Source organism: Schistocerca serialis, chromosome 11 (assembly GCF_023864345.2).
Source record: "Schistocerca serialis cubense isolate TAMUIC-IGC-003099 chromosome 11, iqSchSeri2.2, whole genome shotgun sequence".
NCBI lineage: Eukaryota > Metazoa > Arthropoda > Insecta > Orthoptera > Acrididae > Schistocerca > Schistocerca serialis.
This window is the reverse complement of record NC_064648.1, coordinates 180670846-180677861: the sequence shown is the minus strand read 5'-3', so window position 1 is coordinate 180677861 and position 7016 is coordinate 180670846. Positions and strand designations below refer to the sequence as shown.

At 43.8% G+C, this 7016-nt stretch overlaps 1 pseudogene; it reads right to left on the bottom strand.

Moving 5' to 3' along the window:
- Positions 1-1365: 1365 nt before the first annotated feature.
- Positions 1366-1483, bottom strand: LOC126427455 (5S ribosomal RNA; annotated as a pseudogene).
- Positions 1484-7016: the final 5533 nt, after the last annotated feature.

The window sequence follows — 7016 nt, the reverse complement described above, 5'->3', positions numbered from 1 at the left end:
TCTTTATTTTCGCAAAGTTATGATCTGTCCGTTCGTTCATTGACGTCTCTGCTCAGCGTAATAAGTCTAGTGTCTGTGTTTTGCGACCGCACCGCAAAACCGTGCGATTAGTAGACGAAAGGACGTGCCTCTACAATGGGAACCGAAAACGTTTGACCGCAAGGTCATAGCTCAACCGATTCCTCCACAGGAAAACACGTCTGATATATTCTATACGACACTGGTGACGGCATGTGCGTCACATGACAGGAATATGTTGTCGACCCACCTAACTTGTACACTTGGCGAATGGGTAAAAAGATTCTTCTACCTTTCGATGTTTGTTTAGGTGTAGCGTCCCCATACTACGGCACAGTTACCTCGTATCGGACGGATGGACGGATAGATAATAATTGTCTGAAAATAAAAAATTAAACTTCTCACTGGGGGCGGGGGGGGGGGGGGGGGAAGACTTGAACCAAGGACCTCTCGCTCCCCAGCTGCTCACGCTAACCACGGGACCACGGCGCTCCTGAGCTCACACTCTCCTTGATGTTGCCTATCTTGAGCATGGACTACTCAGTTTGTATATTTTGCTAATTTTTTCCATAGTTCCACACAACTTCTTCCTGTTTTCTCGATTGATCTGTGTTCAGTTTTTCAAGGCCTATCCACTGTGCCAACTTATAACTACATCTGAGGGGGGTGTGATGGGGAGGTTCCCTTGTAAGTGATCTTTTTCTTAGAATTTTGATGAAACTAAAAAGTTGTCTTGTTTGCTTTTTATAAACGGGCATCTATTTCTATATCTGTTCTGTTGTTGTTACTATAAAAGACTTCCTAGGTACTTGAAGTGGTCAACAGTCTTGAAATTGAATCCATCTACAGTCAGAAGTGCATCTTTTCTGGTTTTCTTACTTGTGGGCAGGTATTCTGCATTTTCTTCATTAGCATGTAATCCTGTTTTCTCAGCAATTTTGGAGTAATTTTGCATCACTCTGATTAATTCTCTTTTGGAACTACTTATTAGTGCTACATCATCTGCATACACGATTATTTCCGTTGTAATTCACAACTCAGATGCTGTATGGTCTTATACAGTGAAAATGTTGAAAGAAGCTGATTATTACCAGGATCTTGGAGGAACAACGGCTAAATGTACAGTAAAGACTTCAAACTCCGTCCGGAGAGGCGTCGGAAGGACCTACGGCACCGACCGGTCGCCGTGTCATCCTCATCCCACAGGCGACGCTGGATGCGGATAAGGAGGGGCATGTGGTCAGCACACCCCACACCCGACGATATGTCAGTTTACGAGACCGGAGCCGCTACTCCTCAGTCGAGTAGCTCCTCAGTTTGTCTCACAAGGGCTGAGTGCACCCCGCTAGCCAACAGCGCTCTGCAGACCGGATGGTCACCCATCCAAGTGCTAGCCAAGTCCGACAGCGCTTAACTTCGGTGATCTGATGGGAACCGGTGTTACCACTGCGGAAAGGCCGTTGGCTTAACTCCACAATCACTTTCACAAATATCCAGGATTACACGTACAAGAGCCACAGTACCAAGAGATGAATTTGTGAATTACATTGTGAGTGATCATGGTTGGTTAGATTGGCAAGATATGTGCTGAAAAGTTTATGAACTGCTGTTAAACCGGCCATATTGTAGCTTGCTTTTATGCTCATATGAAATAAATCTTCTTGTTTACCTCTGCAGTTATGTTCAGACTATTCTGCTTCAGGCAAGACCCCAAACAGAATAAAATTCGTAGCGTCAAATGTGTACTATGTCGGTCAAGTACTTCCACTATTCCTATGTAACCTTACTCCCTCGCATTTAGCGTAGATTAGATGACTTAGGAATTTTTGGTATAACTCTTTAAGCGTTATTCTGAGGTCATAAACAACAGCTCGCCAACTGCACTTTTTCAGATTGCGACCTTCATATACATTACTTTCGACGTCCCATATCAAGATAGACACGAATCCCACGCCTACCACAATAGTACAACTTTATATGCCAACTAGCTCCGCAGATGACGAAGAAATTGAAGAAGTGTATGATTAAATAAAATAAATTATTCAGATAGTGAGGGAAGACGAAAATTTAACACTCATGGGTGACTGGAATTCGGTAGTAGGAAAAAGAAGAGAAGGAAACGTAGTAGGTGAATATGGATTGGAGCTAAGAAATGAAAGAGGAAGCCGCCTGATAGAATTTTGCACAGAGCACAACTTAATCATAGCTAACACTTGGTTCAACAATCATAAAAGAAGGTTGTCTACATGGAAGAAGCCTCGAGATACTGACAGGTTTCAGATAGATTACATAATGGTAAGACAGAGATTTAGGAACCAGATTTTAAATTGTAAGACATTTCCAGGGGCAGATATGGACACTGACCACAATCTATTGGTTATGAACTGTAGATTAAAACTGAAGAAACTGCTAAAAGGTGGGAATTTAAGGAGATGGGACCTGGATAAACTGACTAAACCAGAGGTTGTATAGAGTTTCAGGGAGAGCATAAGGGAACAATTGACAGGAATGGGGAAAAGAAATACAGTAGAAGAAGAATGGGTAGCTCTGAGAGATGAAGTAGTGAAGGCAGCAGAGGACCTAGTAGGTAAAAGGACGAGGGATACTAGAAATCCTTGGTTAACAGAAGAAATATTGAATTTAATTGATGAAAGGAGAAAATATAAAAATGCAGTAAATGAAGCAGGTAAAAAGGAATACAAACGTCTCAAAAATGAGATCCACGGGAAGTGCAAAATGGCTAAGCAGGGATGGCTAGAGGACAAACGTAAGGATGAAGAGGCTTATCTCACTAGGGGTAAGATAGATACTGCCTACAGGAAAATTAAAGAGATCTTTGGAGAAAAGAGAACCACTTCTATGAATACCAAGAGCTCAGATGGAAACCCAGTTCTAAGCAAAGAAGGGAAAGCAGAAAGGTGGAGGCAGTATATAGAGAGTCTATATAAGGGCGATGTACTTGAGGACAATATTATGGAAACGGAAGAGGATGTAGATGAAGATGAAATGGGAGATACGATACTGCGTGAAGAGTTTGACAGAGCACTGAAAGACCTGAGTCGAAACAAGGACCCGGGAGTAGACAACATTCCATTGGAACTACTGACGGCCTTGGGAGAGCCAGTCCTGACAAAACTCTACCATCTGGTGAGCAAGATGTATGAGACAGGCGAAATACCCTCAGACTTCAAGAAGAATATAATAATTCCAATCCCAAAGAAAGCAGGTGTTGACAGATGTGAAAATTACCGAACAATTAGTTTAATAAGTCACAGTTGCAAAATACTAACGCGAATTCTTTACAGACGAATGGAAAAACTGGTAGAAGCCAACCTCGGGGAAGATCAGTTTGGATTCCGTAGAAATACTGGAACACGTGAGGCAATACTGACCCTACGACTTATCTTAGAAGCTAGATTAAGGAAAGGCAAACCTACGTTTCTAGCATTTGTAGACTTAGAGAAAGCTTTTGACAATGTTGACTGGAATACTCTTTCAAATTCTGAAGGTGGCAGGGGTAAAATACAGGGAGCGAAAGGCTATTTACAATTTGTACAGAAACCAGATGGCAATTATACGAGTCGAGGGACATGAAAGGGAAGCAGTGGTTGGGAAGGGAGTGAGACAGGGGTGTAGCCTCTCCCCGATGTTATTCAATCTGTATATTGAGCAAGCACTAAAGGAAACAATAGAAAAATTCACAGTAGGTATTAAAATCCAAGGAGAAGAAATAAAAACTTTGAAGTTCACCGATGACATTGTAATTCTGTCAGAGACAGCAAAGGACGGATTGGACAGTGCCGTGAAAGGAGGGTATAAGATGAACATCAACAAAAGCAAAACAAGGATAATGGAATGTAGTCGAATGAAGTCGGGTGATGCTGAGGGAATTAGATTAGGAAATGAGACGCTTAAAGTAGTGAAGCAGTTTGCTATTTGGGGAGCAAAATAGCTGATGATGGTCGAAGTAGAGAGGATATAAAATGTAGACTGGCAATGGCAAGGAAAACGTTTCTGAAGAAGAGAAATTTGTTAACATCGAGTATAGATTTAAGTGTCAGAAAGTCGTTACTGAAAGTATTTGTATGGAGTGTAGCCACGTATGGAAGTGAAACGTGGACGATAAATAGTTTAGACAAGAAGAGAATAGAAGCTTTCGAAATATGGTGTTACAGAAGAATGCTGAAGATTAGATGGATAGATCACATAACTAATCAGGAGGTATTGAATAGGATTGGGGAGAAGAGGAGTTTGTGGCACAACTTGACAAGAAGAAGGGATCAGTTGGTAGGACATGTTCTGAGACGTCGAGGGATCACCAATTTAGTACTGGAGGGCGGCGTGGAGGGAAAAAATCGTAGAGGGAGACCTAGAGATGAATACACTAGGCAGATTCAGAAGGATGTAGGTTGCACTAGGTACTGGGAGATGAAGAAGCTTGCACAGGATAGAGTAGCACGGAGAGCTGCATGAAACCAGTCTCTGGACTCAAGACCACAACAACAACAATGCCTTCCCATTACCCTATATTCAAACAATCGCATGTGAGTTCGGATATTCCTCCATCACAGATTCGAGAGAATCTAAAAACTAGCTGCCAAATAAAAGCTGAACGAAACGAAAAATAAGCGCAGGGAGGGCAGCGAGAGAAGCATTTAATGGCTTTCAAAGCAAAATTTTGTCAACTGCCCGAGTAAAAGCTCTAAGAGGTTTTGATCTTACATAAATTCTGTAAGCGGTTCGAAATCCCCTACTCGTTCACAGAAGTGACTACACTGGCGCCGAAACGGAAGGTAAGACAGAGAATGCTGAAATACTGAATTTGGTCCTCCTGAATTGTTTCACCGCCGAAGATAGTAACATGGTCATCGGTTCACTGGTCGTAGGAACGCCGGAATGACAGAGATAATCGACTGCGGAATAGAAAAGCCACTGCAACCGCTTAGTAGTGAAAAGACAGCAGGTTGGTTGGTTGGTTTTGGGGAAGGAGACCAGACAGCGAGGTCATCGGTCTCATCGGATTAGGGAAGGATGGGGAAGGAAGTCGGCCGTGCCCTTTCAGAGGAACCATCCCGGCATTTGCCAAAAGACATCAGGATCAGATGAGATACCTTTCAGATCCTACAAAGATTATGCGAAGAAACCTTTCCCCCTTCCGGCAGCAGTTATTCGCAGATCGCCGGTCTTTGTGGCCGAGCGGTTCTAGGCGCCTCAGTCCAGGACCGCGCGACTGCTACGGTCGCAGGTTCGAATCCTGCCTCCGGCATGGATGTGTGTGATGTCCTTAGGTTAGTTAGGTTTAAGTAGTTCTAAATTCTAGGGGACTGATGACCTCAGATGTTAAGTCCTATAGTGCTCAGAGCCATTTGAACCATTTTTTGATCCCTGCGAAACCCTACATTTCAGCAGGATAATGCACGGCCGCATGTTGCAGATCCTGTATGAGCCTTTCTGGATACAGGAAATGTTCGACTGCTGCCCTGGCCAGCACATTCCCCAGATCTCTCACCAACTGAAAACGTCTGGTCAATGGTGGCCGAGCAACTGGCTCGTCACAATACGCCAGTCACTACTCTTGATGAACTGTGGTATCGTGTTGAAGCTGTACCTGTACACGCCATCCGAGCTGTGTTTGACTCAATGGCCAGGCGTATCGAGGCCGTTATTACGGCCAGAGGTGGTTGTTCTGGGTACTGATTTCTCAGGATCTATGCACCCAAACTGCATGAAAATGTAATCACATGTCAGTTCTAGTATAATAGATATGTCCAACGAATACCTGTTTATCATCTCCATTTCTTCTTGGTGTAGCAATTTTAATGGCCAGTAGTGTAGATACACGCCTACCAACTTTACGTCGCACAACTCCTTCTTGATGTTGCGACTTTTTTTTTTCTCGTCAGTGTATTTCGTATACTAGGCGACAGTCCGACCCTGGTAGCTGAGTGGACAGCGCAGCAGAATGTCTATCCTGAGGGCCTGGGTTCGATTCCCGGCTAGGTCGGAGATTTTCTCCGCTCAGGGACTGGGTATTGTGTTGTCCTTACCATCATCACGTCATCCCCATCGACACGCAGGTCGCCGAAGTGGCGACAACTCGAAAGGCTTGCACCAGGGGAACGGTCTATCCGACGGGGGGCCCTAGCCACACGGCATTTCCATTTATTTATTTACTAGGCGACAGTGTGGAGCTGTTGTCGTGATTTCTCGGGAGGTCGAGAAACCCGGCATCAGCTTAACACGCACCAGTTACTAGCCTTGCGGACCACATGAACGAAGAGAGCGTGCTGTGAGGGACCATTCTCCTCTGTCGTACAGAAGAGGGGAAAATTGAGTCAGTAATTAAATCACTGAAGACTAAGGACTGTCATGGAGACGATGGAGTGCCTAGCAGAATATTTAAGTACTGTGCTGCACATGTTAGCGCTGTACTTAGCCATATTTGTAATTTTTCCTTTAGGAACGGTCAGTTTCCTGAACGATTAAAGTACTCAGTAGTAAAGCTGCTTCATAAAAAGGGAGAAAGGGATAAAGCATACAATTTTAGACCTATTTCTACGCCATCATTGTTGTTATTGTTGTTGTTGTGGTTTTCAGTCCTGAGACTGGTTTGATGCAGCTCTCCATGCTACTCTATCCTGTGTAAGCTTCTTCATCTCCCAGTACCTACTCCAACCTCTCTAGGTCTCCCTCTACGATTTTTACCCTCCACGCTGCCCTCCAATACTAAATTGGTGATCCCTTGATGCCTCAGAACATGTCCTACCAACCGGTCTCTTCTTCTGGTCAAGTTGTGCCACAAACTTCTCTTCTCCCCAATCCTATTCAATACCTCCTCATTAGTTACGTGATCTACCCATCTAATCTTCAGCATTTTTCTGTAGCACCACATTTCAAAAGCTTCCATTCTCTTCTTATCCAAACTATTTATCGTCCATGTTTCACTTCCATACATGGCTACACTCCATAACAAATACTTTCAGAAACGACTTCCTTAC